General features: G+C 46.1%; 1 pseudogene; it reads left to right on the top strand.

Annotated features, from left to right (window-relative positions):
- The first annotated feature begins 809 nt into the window (after positions 1-809).
- On the top strand, positions 810-2,339 carry LOC148007117 (sperm motility kinase Y pseudogene; annotated as a pseudogene).
- Positions 2,340-14,947: the final 12,608 nt, after the last annotated feature.

Genomic DNA, 14,947 nt, shown 5'->3' with positions numbered 1-14,947 from the left:
TGGATTGCTGGTTTCATTTTTTAGTGGTTTTTATGTTCTCACATGCTATATTACTGCTTTGATTATTTACGGTTCTGCAGTCGGATGATTCACTCTATCTCCATTTTCAATGTCCTGCGGTTTCATCCTTTTACATTATTCCTGTTTCTCTATTTATTGAGTACAAGCAATCATTGGCTTAGACTTGATACAAATTTGCCCTTTGTGACACTTTGACTCTTTGGCCTTTGTTTAAGGTTTACTGTTCACTGATATTTAACTGCCTTATTCCTTATGGTTGGTTAATTTTAATTTTCAGTATTTTGCTCTGGAGAGTTGTGGATTTTTGTGGATCACTAGGTCCTGAAATTCAATGGATTTTTCCCTTAAGTGTTGGCTTTTTATATATGTTTGTTTTGTCTTATACTAATTCTTTCTCCTCTCGTTTCTTTCATCTGTTTTTTTTTTTTCTTCAATGAACATCTATTCATAGTATTGACCATCTTTGGCCGCCCAATCCTATTGTAGTATGACGATTTTTATTTTCATCATTGCATTTAGTATGTGCGTGCTCTTGGCTTTCTCTTTTGGTGTTGGTTATTTGGGTGGCTTTTACTTATGACTCTTCATATTTTCCCTTTAACTTTTTCATAATTTTGCTCTATTTTTCTAGTCTAGTTTTTACTTTGTCTTTGTTTGTTTTTTTTTTCTTTTTCTTTTGTTTGTTTCTTTTAGGTACCACAAGTGTAATTTTAGCTCCTATATTGCTCCATCTTTTTCATTATTTGATTCCATTTTTGTTATTTTTAGGTAGCATTAGTACTGATAAAATGCCTACAGAGACTGAGGAGGAGTTACCAACCCCTACACCCGAGCCCAGTATCTCTGAGGAGGGCAACTTCCATTCCCAATACCAAGTATTGGGGACAATTGGGCAAGGGGGCAACGCCAAAGTCCTCCTGGCCCACCACCGGCTCACAGGAACCCCGGTGGCTGTCAAAGTTCTGCGAAAGGACAAGCAGTGGTTCCAGCCAGCCATGATGGAAGCAAACATAATGAGAAAGATCAACCACCCCAACATAGTGTCTCTCATACAAGTTATTGAAAAGGAAACGAGAATATACCTCATAATGGAGCTGGTGGAAGGCCAAGAACTCTACCAGTACATCAGAGAGTCAGGGCACATAGAGGAGGATGAGGCCCGGCAAATATTTGAACAGATATTGTCAGCAGTGAGCTACTGCCATGGAAAGGGGATTGTTCACCGAGACCTCAAACTGGACAATATAATGATTGATAAAAACAAAAAGGTCAAAGTCATAGACTTTGGGCTTAGCACCCAATTTCAACCTGGAAAAATGCTAAACCACCACTGCGGCACGTACTCTTTTGGTTCCCCTGAACTCCTCCTTGGCCATCGGTATGACGGGCCGAAGAATGATATGTGGATTATAGGAGTGGTCTTGTACTGTATGGTAGTGGGAAAGCTCCCATTTGATTCAGTGATCATCCAAGAACTGCAAAGACAAGCAGTGGCAGGGGTATATCCTGCACCCTGTGGGGTTTCAAAAGAACTGGAGGACCTCCTTAGTAAATTACTGAGGGTAAATCCCAACTTTAGACCAACAGCAAGAAAGGCGATGAAACACCCTTGGTTCAAAGAACACTGGAACGGATTGATAGGTCCCTATGAAGAACTGCTTCCCCTCACACCAGACCCGGCCATTTTGGATGCCATGAAAAGCATTGGATTCCAAGCCTCTGTAGTAAAACACTCTTTAAAACAAAGAAAATATAATGAGGAAATGGCAACTTATTTCTTTCTACAAAAGCAGGCTCTCCAGGGGGATGGCTGCACAGCCCAGGCACAGCAAGTGAGTCCTGTTGCAGCACCATTCCCTAGCCTTGATCCTGCTGCTGCTTTTAGATTAGAACCAAAGAGGAGTGGAAGCCTGCCAGTCCTTGGCACCTTGCGGGTGTCATCCTCCCATGGTCACGTATCTCACTATGGCCAGAATGCTCATCCAAAAGTAGGCAAAAGACCCAGTGTGGCTGGTCGTCTCAGGCCTCTACCGATGACACCTACACAGGACCACTATCACAAATCTGCCGTGAGTGTCCCATGCATTCAAACAACAAGCATCTTCACTGAGAAGAGTAGCAATAAGGAAATCAAAGAAGACAACCCACTCTCCCACAGAGCCCCATTTGAGGATAAGCCCATCCCCAGCAGGGTCCGGCACAGAGGTTTTAAGGGGTGGACCAGGAATATAGCAAATGCCCTGATAAAGCTGTGTTGCTGCATGCCAAGGAGAAAGAAACCTCGCCTGTGGCAGAACAGAATCTCCCCCCAGAAATGAGCCACAGGGAGAGTCCAGAGAACAAGCAGCAGGCATAGCCCAGGTACCTTTGTGCTTTGTCCTTTTCAGTTTGCTCTATGCTGGTCCTTCCTCTGTCTCTGGTTTCCATTTTCCCCACAATTCTTACCTTGTATCTGCTCTAAGTTCTTTATGAGGTTTCCCCAACACCAAGCCTTCTCCCTCTTCTTGATTTCTCCTCTTCCCAGCAGGGACCCAATAGGATTGATGAGTTCCACACTCTACAGAGTTTTCTAGTTGGCCCATCCCTTCAGATGGACTCCAGCTCCCCCTTAGGCCAATAGCTCCCACAGGGTGAGGACAAGAGGTTCATGGGCTCATGGCCTCCTCCAGGGGCTACTGATCTTTTCACATGTGGTCATCAATCACAAGTGCTGCAGAACAGAGTCTTATGTTTTCAAATGTAACATCCCCTTCCATTAAGCCTCAAAACTAATTAACAAGGTTTGTCATTGAATAAGTATCAACAACCTAGTTTGTGGTTTATAGTTGATGGTCACAATCCTGCATGCATGCATATTGATTTGCATACTGTTTTTTTTTGTTCCTAAGACCTAGTGATCTATTGAATTTTATAGGTAGTAGTTCTAAATGGTTTCTTTCAAAGACCTCAACTGAGAAGTAGAAAAAAGAAGTTATAATATAGTAAGGCAAATCAAAGCCCCAAATGGTAAGCTAAGAATTCTACCTCACTGTCTTTTTTGCTTGGAATAAATTGTCTTGTCTATTTCACAGTGTCATCTGGAAATTCTTTCATGTCCTCAGTATAAACAGTAGGTGATTTCAGACACATGGCAATGGAAAAGACACCAGCTGAAATTACAGCAGCAACAGGAGTAGCAACAATAGCAGAAGCAGCATTAGGCACAGCAGCAGCAGGAGGAGGAGAACGAGGAGCATAGGAGGAGGAGGAGGAGGAAGAGGAAGATGAAGAGAGGAGGAAAAAGAAGAGGAGGAGGAGGAAGAGAAGGAAGAGGAGGAGAAAGAGGAGGATGAAGAGCAGGGGGAAGATTTTGATTCCCTGTCCCAGTGAGAATTGCTGATGACTACTTCTGGACACAGATATCATGCTGAGAACTGTTTATCAAAATGATTTAACAGAATATTAATTTTCATAGAAGACATGTCAATGTTCCTGAGGGCATGCAGCCCTGGAAAAGAGAGCCAGATGGCAGAGGCAAGCAGTGTGGAATGTTCTTACTGAGGAAGACCTTCTCAAAGCTGATGATGTAATAGGTATGAAGGAGCATTTCATGGGAGTCACGGTCCCATGCCCCTGTGTCAGGGCACACAGAGCTCCTAGCCTTGCATCCTGCGTGAGAGGGGACCTGGAATATTCCCTGATCCCAACAGGGTCCTGGATTGCATGGTTCTCCCTCAGTCATGGTCCTCCCTGTGCCACATGGGGTACGCAGCTTCTACGGGCTGTATTTATATCAGTGATTAACTGGAGCTGGACCACAACCACACCACAGGCAAGCCCTGGGCACTGAGGACATTAAGAGCAACAGACAACATCTCCTCCACTGCTTCTGACTCTGCTCCACAAGGCAAGGCAGCTCCCACACAGCAGGCATCCAGCCTAACTCCCAGCAGGGAGAGAGTGAGATGTCTGTGGATGAGCCCACAGGGACTACAGGATTCTGTGGGAAGACATCTGGTAGCTTCTGGAGCAGCTGCAGCAGCCAGGACACATGAACTACAGTGGAGGTGAGCTATAGGAACAGGTAGCTGATCTGAATCCCTGAGGGCAGGCTGGAATGGTCACTCAGGGCTATTAGAGTGAAGGCCAGCCAAGGGCATACAATGTGTCACTAACATTCTCAAAGTCTTGTCCAGGAAAAAAACCACTGGCCTTGACCACTAAAGTTGAGTCCAGACTCATGGGCTACAGGATAGCAGATTGAACTGAGTCTGAATTCCCATGAGTATGACCTCTGGCTGCTCCCTAGGCTCAGTATAGATGAGCATGAGAAGGCACCATTGCTGTGTTTGCAGGAGTAGCAGAGAGCTCGGAATACATGACCCACTCCTAACCCAGACTGGAGCCACTCAGGGGAGGAGATGGCATCATTTGAGTTATGGGCTTATGCGGGACACTGTGCTCTGGTTTGTGGCACATACAGCTCCTGTCTTTCTTGCTGACAGTTCAGATCCTGAGCTGGCCTCATCACGGACAGTCCCATGAGGACGGGGTGTTTGGTTCCTGCTTCCCAGTTAGGGCAGGAACAAGCCCAGACGCAGTGAGTAAGGACAGTGCTTCTGTCTTGACCCAGCTTCCTTGTCCTCCCCCATCCCCCAACTCATATCAGGAGCCACCCAGAGACCTTCATAGGAGTGTGGGTCATGTTAATCGGAATGCACAGCTGGAGATTAAATTCTGGGTAAGGTCTCCATACAGCCCTGGTGGCTCCCTCACCCTGCCTACCTAAGTTTTCCCAATTGGGTCCTCAGGGTCGTGGAGAATCTTCTACAGGCTGCCATGAAGATACAGCCAGTTTCTTGGTAACATTGTGTTTAGCAGAGGTTCTCTGCTTCAGGCACAGAGCCTTCCAGTGAGAGGGTTTGCTGAGTAGCACACCAGAACCAGAAAAGTGTAGAGCCCTCCAGTGGTAGACATGAAGTACTGCAGGAGTTTATTTCCTGATTTCTTCACATCTACCTTGTTCTAAAGGCTTTTTGTCAGACACATAGGGACCTAAGAAACTTGAGTTTGCACCCCCATAGGGAACCCAGGACACTAAACCAGCAGCCCTGTTAAACGTCGGCAGAGGACAGTCTGGGCTCTGTGTTTATAGAATGGCTCTAGACTGGTATGAAGACTGATTGACCAGCCAGTCAAGGAGAGTTAGGGACAGTTAGAGACTTGGAGGAGAGCATGAGCGGCAGACACAGCAGAGTCCAGGCCAACAGTGGAACCAGTTCATTTAATAGAGAAGCATATGCCCTCCCAAAAGGCTGTCAGCTTAAGGCACTGCACTGAAGACCTGACCCAATAACATGCCCAATTTACACATCACCCACCTGTGGCTTGTGGAGGGTCCTCAGGGTAGATCCTAAAGTCCATCATGGCTGAAAGGCAGAAGTTTGCACATCATTGCAATGTGGAGGCTACTCTCTGCTGATGGGACCCACACACTCTGTGAAAAAGTTTGCTTAAGTGAAAGTTGGCCGTCCTTGAACTCTCTGGTCTTCCAGGGTAGTGTGTGTTGACCACATGCAGAACCATTCCTGAAAAACGTAAGAGCCAAAATTCAACAATAGGGAGATAATCCTGTGCCAGATGGAATCCCTCAGGCCAGTGCGGATTCAGAGACATCCTATGCCATCGCATGGAGGCTCCCAAGAACTTCTAGGATCAATGTGAGTCACACCAGAGGCCACAGTCCATCCTGGGAGAACATTAAAGTATCTGGAATTATCAGGGACCCTAAGGTAGGTTCGTCAGGATATGGAGCTGATGCATGGTGGGATGCTTGGAGGATACAGCCTAAGGCAACGTAGAGGAAAGTGTGTTATGAGAGCTAAGACAGAGCAACCACACAGTCTGAGAACAAGTTTGCTTAAGTGAAATTTGGCCGTCCTTGAACTCTCTGTTCTTCCAGGGTAGGATGGCCTATCGGGCCCAGGACAGAGCGACTATGCCAGAATTACAATGGTCTGTAATAGAGATGGAGAAGGTGTCAGGATGGGACTTGGGCAGTGGATGGAGCTCTATGACTGCAAAGCCTGCCTAGGCTCCCAGGACCCAGAGCTGGCTGCTACAGGAAGTCCTAGATCACAACTCTGCCGTTCCTCTTCCCAGGTCTTGCTTTTAACTACTGGACCCAACACAAAGCCTCCCTTGCAGGCTTACCAGAGCATGAAAACGAAATGGCCACCTCCTGTAACAAGAAACACTTCTAGAAGAGGAAGGAGACATCAGTACATTCACAAAACCTTCAACTCGAAATCTGTCTTGCCAATAAGTGTGTAGGGATAAAGGTAAAGCAGATACTGAGGGACCAACCAGTCAATGACTGACACAAAGTGAGATCTGTCTCATGTGACAGACACAACCTCTGACGCTATTTATGGTATTCTTTCTGATTTACTTGCAGACAGAAAAGTAGCACACCTGTCTCCAGAGGCTTCACTCAGCAGCTGAAAGCCACAGCCAATCCTCAGATGGAGCTCGGGAAGTCTTGTGGAAGAGTGGGGGGAAGGTGACAAGGAAACTGGTTGGGTTAAAACACTACAAGAAGTCCCCTACCGTCAGATACCTTGGACCATGGAGTATGCTAGAGCCTGTGCAACCAACCCCATAGCCGGGTTAGCTATCTGCACTTGGTCTCCATGTGGGTCATCTGACAAGTAGATCCAGGACTGTCTCAGTCTGTGTTGCCTGCCATTGGATCTGATCCCCATACCCGGACTGCCTGATTGTAAATCTGTGGGGCAGAATGTGCTCGGGCCACCTGGGACTAGATGTCCCGGGGTGGTGTGGTACCCAGGGACTCTCCCCTTGTCCAAAGAGAAGGGAGAGCATTATGGTAGAAAGGATTTGTAAGGTGGGACTGGGAAGGGAAGAGGGAGAGTGACTGGGATTAGGATGTAACCTGAATAAAGAAGACATTATTGGAAGTAAAAAAGTTAGCCTGGAAAATGGAAAGATTGATAAGTGGCTAAGAGCACTGAATGCTCTTTCAGAGGTCCTGAGTTCAAATCCCAGCAAACACATGGAGGCTCACAAATGTCTCTAATGACATCTGATGCCCTCTCTGGTCTTTCTAAATACAGCTACCCTGTACGTATGCATAACGAATGATTGATTGAATGAATGAATGAATGAATGAATAAATAAATAAATTTTACCTAGTCTTAGTTATCAGGCAATGAATAAAATGTCGAGATTATGTTCAAACCCATGTCATGGATTGCCTGGATCTTTTAGATCTGCAGGAAACATCTCAACGAAGAACAAGAGAGGCTGGAGAAGAATGGGGAAGGGTTTGATCCCTGAAGTTCCTCAGTGTCCACTAGCACAGCACTTGTCCTTGGGAGATGACATCTTTCACTCTTCCTGACTGTTCCACCAATCAGAATTACAAGCTCTGTGGATGACCCTGTAAAAGAGGACAGTTGCTCTTGGGCCAATATGGAGGTTCCTGACCTCTCAGCAAGCTCACTGCTGACTTTTGAGGTCTCTGGAGGGTGAGCAAAATGAAGACACACAGAGTAGCCTCAGGTTGAGTCAGCCAGGCCCAGAGGGCTCAGTGGTGTCTCTCAGATTCCCAGGCCCTCCCTGAGATTGAACACAGTACACAGTGTAAGAGGATTAGGGGATAACCAGGAAATGCATTTGCTCAGGTGTCTGGCTCTGTAGGAGGGAAATAAATCACAGTGGGAAGCTTCAGGACAGTCAGGTGACCTGAGCCCTCCACAGAGTCTAAGTCCAGACTCACAGACATTCATCTGTCCACAAGTCTCCTAAACACAGGCCTTGACTGACCTGCAGTCCAGAGTATGTTATTATACAGTGTCGCTTAGAGAGAGGACATACTTTCCAATTAGGCCTTTTCTGTGTCACACTGAGACTGGGTTTATGGTACAGCTGATGCAGATGGGACTGGCCACAAGTGGCAGTCTATCGCAGATCATGAAATAAATAAATAAATAAATAAATAAATAAATAAATAAATAAATAAATTAATAAATAAATAGCCACTTATCTCACTGCCTGCAATCCTCATTGTCACCACAAGGGAGCACTGCTTTGACCTTCTCAGAAATAAAAGCTGACTTCCCTCAGGGAAATGGATGGATGGATGGATGGATGGATGGATGGGTGGGTGGGTGGGTGGATGGATGGATGGATGGATGGATGGATGGATGGATGGATGGATAGACAGAGAAGAGATTTGACTTAATCAGTTTCTTCCAGTCCTACTTTTCTGGTCGAAAACACACTGAACATGTCTGCTGCAATTGCTTGTTCTTCATTTCTGCTTTCTTTGGCTGTTCATTCAAGGCAGCTCCCTTAGAATCTGCTCATCTCAATAAAGGTCCATCTGTGGAATGTATAGCTTCTCAGTTAGGAGCTAAGGGATTCTTGGAAGGAGTTCCCAAAATCCCCTCTGGGGCAGTTGCCAGTGTTCTCTACTTCAGACAGCAGCTGCATGAAGCAAACACATACCTGTCTGAACATTCCAGCTTGGGTGCACGTCACAGTGCACCTGCCCCAGGGTCCCTGCCAGTTGCACATGCCATAGGGCTACAAATACAAGATCCCTTCCCCAGGACTCATGCCCCCTTGCATCTCCCCCAGTATTCCTGCTCTGTTGTAACTGAACCAGGGTCCCTGCCCGGTTGTTCCTGGCTCACGTTTCCTACTCAGTTTTACCTGCCCCAACGACCCTGTCCCACTGCACCAGCCTCAGGGATCCTGTCCAATTGTGCCCACTATGCTGCACCTTCCTGAGAGTACCTACTAACTGTTCCTAGGTGGCATTTTTCAAAATCTAATTCAAAGATCTTGCCAGTCAGAACACATTGTCTTTTTAACACCAAGTAGATATTTGCAGGGCTTCCTCACCTACACTTAATCAATCCCTTCTCTCAGTTGTCCATGTGGAAGCAAAGAAACTAGCAGCAGAACATGGATTATTCATCCAGGATATCAGCAGCCCTAGAATTCTCATGAGATGGGCTGCTGTGACTGTGATACTGGGGTGGCAGGGAGGCTTTGACACTGAACAAGCCCAGAGTGCTGCCTCTGCTCACATTGTGCCAGCACCTTAGCCTACCTCTAGATGTCCTAAACTCTGAGAGGAGGAAGGAGATCTTCCTACATAGAAGATGTTCTCTGAATCTGTGCTGGCCAAGGTCAAGCCAGAGTGTTTGAACATGCCAATTCCAGCCCCTGAGGGTTCTCTGCCTGCCTGGTGTTTTGTTGTGCTTTATGTCTGGCAAGGTGAAGATGTGGCCCATACTAGGAATATCTTTGAAGACAACTGCCCTGGGTTCCCATGTTAAAATTCAATTAGGGACTGACAGGGACCTAAATAACAACAAGACAGTGCCAAGACCATGAGTTCCAAAATCAAGAGCAAATGGGGCCATGATGGTATCCTGTGCTGATCTGACAGGAGTCAGCACACACAATTCTCCTGCACATCCAATGCCCCTTGGAAAAATCCTCTGTCAAGGGTAAGTGATGCCTCATGAGAATGAACTGTCAGCATAGGACAAGACACTTGGGACTACTGTCCTGAACTCACCAGTCTCAGATGAATGGGCTTTGAAAAGTTTTCAGGACACAGAATAGGGGTGTGTAAGCAAGTGCAGGTAATCCTTGGGTAACACATAGTTCCTGAGGAGGTTCTGAGATATGTTGGATCCACTCCTGGAAAAGGCAGCATTGTGTTCAGGGGGGGTAAGAAAGCATGAGCCTGCTGATGTTTTCACAGTATTGCATGGGAACAGTAACAATGCCCTTAGGAGCAGGATGTCCTAACACTCTCAGATCATGGAGACAGCCTAGAGCCTATTAGGCCCATATCCCAAGAGAATACCGGTCATGTGTGAAGCTTCTATAGCCAGGAAGCTGGAGCAGGGAACATTGACATTGTCTCAGTTAGGGGTTTACTGCTGAGAACAGACACACCATGACCAATGCAGCTCTTATGAGGACAATATTAATGGACACAGGATTGCAGGTTCAGAGACTCAGTCCAGTATCATCAAGCTGGGAGCATGGCAGCATCCAGGCAGTCATGGTGCCAGAGTAAGTGAGAGGTCTACATATTCATCTGAAGGCTGCTTGGGGAAGATTGGCTTGCATGTGGATAGGAAAAGGGTTTTAAAGCCCATGCCCACAGTGACACACCTACTTTAACAAGACCACGCCTCCTAATATTGCCACTCCCTGAGCTAAGCATATACAAACCATCATAGACATCTTGCAGGAGGGTGGTACTGTTCTATCAGAGAGAAGCCTCTGCTCCTGTTAATATACTGAGGTCAACCCTGGGTAGGGCACAGAGCCCTCCACACATCCTGGGACTCAGGGAGGCATCCTATGAAAGAGCTTTTTCCTAGAAGGACACATGGGTGTAGGCCTCCCTTCCAGCCAGGCTGTAGGGAGTCTCCAATGCTAAACTCTGTCTCTTTGCAGAAGTGAAACAAGGAAAATTCACCCTTAACAGTACAGTGAATAGCAAAAATGGTGAAAGGTATAAAAAGAACCAATTAGTACCAGAGCATGAGGATTGGTTTTATCTGAAATGTGGGGGGGTGCAGTGCAGTATCCTCCTCCATGTACCCACATGTTCAGTAACTACCCTGTTTGATGCAGCTTTACACAGAACCATCTGGAATCCATTCACTGAGGGAATCCATCCCTGGACTGGAAGCTACAGGTGGGACTTTTGTATCCAGGTCTCCCAGCGCAGGGACAGGGATGCATGGATAAAGTGGAGAGAAGCAGACTGGAATGGTGCAGAGGTTATCCTGCCAACAACCCCAGCCCCCAGCTGCATGACAATGTAGAACAGCGAGCAGTTTCCCAGCCAGCCTCACTCCCCATAGACAGACTTCTTCCAGTCCCTCCTTATGCCAAGGAAAGAAAAGCAAAAAAAGTAGGGACAGGGAAAGAAATATTGCTCTACTCCCAGGAGCCAAGGACAAGCCCCCTCCCATCCTCTGATCTGACCCCATAACCAGCCACAGCCAAGTCCTGGGCTCATCTCTAGAGGCACATGGACCCAGGCAGATGAGCCCTTGAATCACAATCGGCTCCTCAAAAGCATCCTATGGTTGTCATTCCAAGTCCATGAATCGGAGGTGCTCTGCACAGCTATTCAGAGAAGCCTTCTCTTGATCTCTGTGAAGATCTCCCTGTTGGATGTCAGAGGAGGGTGTCCATCCAGCATCAATCCAGGGACTGTGGCCCTCTAATGTGTTAGCCCATGTGAACCTCCCCACAGAGCCCCACCTGTCCTTGTGCAACTCCTCCTTGATCGCCTTTTATAGGAAGATATTTAGGGTCCCTTGCAGGAGGCAGGGAAAATGGCACACAGCTGAGGGTGGTTGACAAAACTGGGAACACATCAAATATTGAGTTGGTGTGAGGCTCCCTAAGCCATGCTTGGGCAGGTCTGTGCCAGCGATCCCATAAGACCCTTTGATTCTCCCCATGTACACAGCAGGAACCAATTGCCAGGCCTACCCTCTGCCCAGAGCAAAGGGAGATTGGAACTTGGATTCCAACCCTGGCCATTCCTATAATACCTGACCTTGTAACCCTTGCTCCCTTTGGGGCTCAACAGTCCCCCTCAAATGTAGACAACAATGTCTAGATGGTGTTCACAGCTTTTCTTGCCTGAAACTGTGCTTTGTTTGATACTACAAACCAGGAAGTAGGGACTTAAACTTGAGATCACTGACTCAGGCTAGGGAGGACTCCAGGGCACCTGAGCTCAGCTGCAAAGGCAGACGCTGAACCACAGTGAGCAGAGGTGGCACATTTTGCTGTTTCTTTCCTTTTCTGCTCTCAGGCCTTTCAGTGAACTCTACAGATGAGGATCTTTCCTCCCAGGCTTAGTGTCTGCAGCCATGAGAGTCCTCTACAGGGGACTCCAAACCCCAGAAGAGTCTTCAGAAGGAAAGCGCTACACACTGCACTGCCCCCAGCACTCTGAGAAACAGAGACCCTTTCTGGGCTTGGGCCAGTCAGTGCTCAATAGTTAGCTTCTGGCTGCACTGGCTGCTCACAAATAACACAGCAGACTGGGTCCTGTGACCTGGCTGTCACAGACTGTGATTGAGAATTCATTTCAACTGTGTCAGCATAGCCACTCTGTTCCTTCTGGTCCCAGGTTGCACAGAGCTCCTTGTCCTCATACATGCCTGTTCCATCACTGGACCTTAATATTTAAAGTGAGCCCTACACTCAGGATGGACTTGGTTTTCTATACATCATGCCAACCTCTGTGTGATAGGAAGTGTCTGCCTGTGTATGCATACCCCCTTATGTGCCTAGGTGTCCATGCATACCACTACCCCATGTCCTGTCAGAGGCCATCCTCTGACAGGTCCTCACGCCTGCATGTCAGACCACCTGTCTTCAAGCCCCAACCCCTCCCCACTGCACAGATGCTGAGCTTATGGGCTTTGCTGATGCATCCAACATTGATGGGGGTTTTGGGGATTCAAACTCAAGTCCTCACCCTTGGGAGGCAAGTGCTCTGCCTATCCCTGCAGCTTTGTCTCAGGTGTTTGATGATAACGTAGAGCCTTTCTGAGGATTTATAAAATCAGTGTCATCTTGATGAGTCAGTTTAGAAACACAGCTTTGTTTTTTTTATTTTTTTTAACAGTGTACCATCAGTTTGAGGCTAATCATTCAGAATTCAATGAAAAAGTGACACCCTGAGTGTAGACATGACGACTTTGAAGCAGGAGGCATAGAAAACATTCAAAACAGAGAACCGAGGAGAGGTAAACATCTTACAGGCTTTGATTTCTAAAAGCCTTAAATCTCTCCATAGCCCACAGAAGCCAGAGCCTTGAAGCCCTTCCCAACCATGTCATGACAGGTCCTATTGTGACCTAATGAGGAGCGACTGTGAGGCGTCCCAGCCAACAGATGTTAAGCTGTTGCCAGGCCTGGATTTCTTTGAGTGCTTTGAGAGGAGGTGTGGAGTGGAGCCCTCTGCGACTTGTTTGTATCTTGTGAGCTGTGTGTGGTTGTATTGGATTTTACTGTACTGTATATATGTGTATGTATCAGTGTGTGTAAGAGAGTGTGTGCTGACAGATTTGCCTGTGTGTGAGTGTGTGTACACTTTCGCTTGTGTGTTTGTCAGTATATGTAGGACTGTGTGAGTTTACAGGTTTGTTTGTGTGTATGTTTGTATGTGTGTACCACTTCTTTTGTGTGTGTGTGTGTCCCTGTGTGTGTGTGTGTGTGTGTGTGTGTGTCTTTGATGTGCATTTTTCCAGGTTTACTTGTGTGTAAGTATGTGTGTGCCCGTTCCTACGTGAGTGTGTTTTGTATGAATCTGGGTGTTTGTCTGTGTGTGTGCCTGTGTGTGTGTTTGTGTGTGTGTGTGTGTGTTTGTGTGTGCACACACGTGCCCATCCCCTTTTGCCCCTTGTATCTATATTACCTGCACCTCAGTGCAAAAGAATGTAGAGGCTAGAAGTCACCCTGGCTCCTGTTCCTGAGGCAGGTCCTCAACCTCATTTTCAAGACAGGCTCTCTCACTGGCCTGCAGCTGCCCAAGTACCTGTCTTGGCTCTCCAGTGGCTCCCAGGAATTTGATATGCCAACCCCATAATATCAGATTAAAGGCCTACGTAGACTGCTGGCTGCTTATTTATGGATTGATTTTTTTTTCTATTTGTTTACGAGATAGAATTAGGCCATATATTCTCAAGACCACTGGCTATTTCCTTATTGTGGTTTTGTTTTATTTATTTATTTATTTATTTATTTATTTATTTATTTATTTATTATGGATTGCTGGATTCATTTTGGTGGTGGTTTTTATGTTCTCACATGCTATATTATTGCTTTGATTATTTACGGTTCTGCAGTCGGATGATTCACTCTATCTCCATTTTCAATGTCCTGCGGTTTCATCCTTTTACATTATTCCTGTTTCTCTATTTATTGAGTACAAGCAATCATTGGCTTAGACTTGATACAAATTTGCCCTTTGTGACACCTTGACTCTTCGGCCTTTGTTTAAGGTTTACTGTTCACTGATATTTAACTGCCTTATTCCTTGTGGTTGGTTAATTTTAATTTTCAGTATTTTGCTCTGGAGAGTTGTGGATTTTTGTGGATCACTAGGTCCTGAAATTCAATGGAGTTTTCCCTTAAGTGTTGGCTTTTTACATTTGTTTGTTTTGTCTTATACTCAGTCTTTCTCCTCTCATTTCTTTCATCTGACCTTTTTCTTCAAACAATCCATTCACAGTATTGATCAGCTTTGGCTGCCCAATCCTATTGTAGTATGACGATTTTTATTTTCATCATTGCATTTAGTATGGGTGTGCTCTTGGCTTTCTCTTTTGGGGTTGGTTATTTGGGTGGCTTTTACTTATGATTCTTCATATTTCCCCCTGTTCATAATTTTACTCTATTTTTCTAGTCTAGTCTTTTCTTTGTTATTACTTTTTTCTTTTTGTTTCATTTGTTTCTTTTAGGTTCCACATGTGTAATTTTAGTTCCTGAATTGCTCCATCTTTTTCATTATTTCATTCCATTTGTTTGTTATTTTAGGTAGCATTAGTACTGATAAAATGCCTACAGAGACTGAGGAGGAGTTACCACCTTCTAGTCCCGATCCCAGTATCTCTCAGGAGGGAACCTTTCATTCCCAATATAAATACTGAAGACTATTGGAAAAGGAAGCGATGCCAAAGACCTCCTGGCCCACTCCCGGCTCACAGGAACCCGAGTGGCGGTCAAAGTTCTCTGAAAGAACAAGCAGTGGTTCCGGCCAGCCATGACAGAAGCAAACATAATGAGAAAGATCAACCACCCCTACACTGTTTCTCTCTTACATGTCATTGAAAACAAAACTAGAATATACCTCATA

This window comes from Rattus norvegicus, chromosome 1 (assembly GCF_021556685.1).
Source record: "Rattus norvegicus strain SHRSP/BbbUtx chromosome 1, alternate assembly SHRSP_T2T, whole genome shotgun sequence".
Lineage (NCBI taxonomy): Eukaryota > Metazoa > Chordata > Mammalia > Rodentia > Muridae > Rattus > Rattus norvegicus.
The sequence above is the reverse complement of the archived record's forward strand: the minus strand, read 5'-3'. Positions and strand labels throughout refer to the sequence as shown.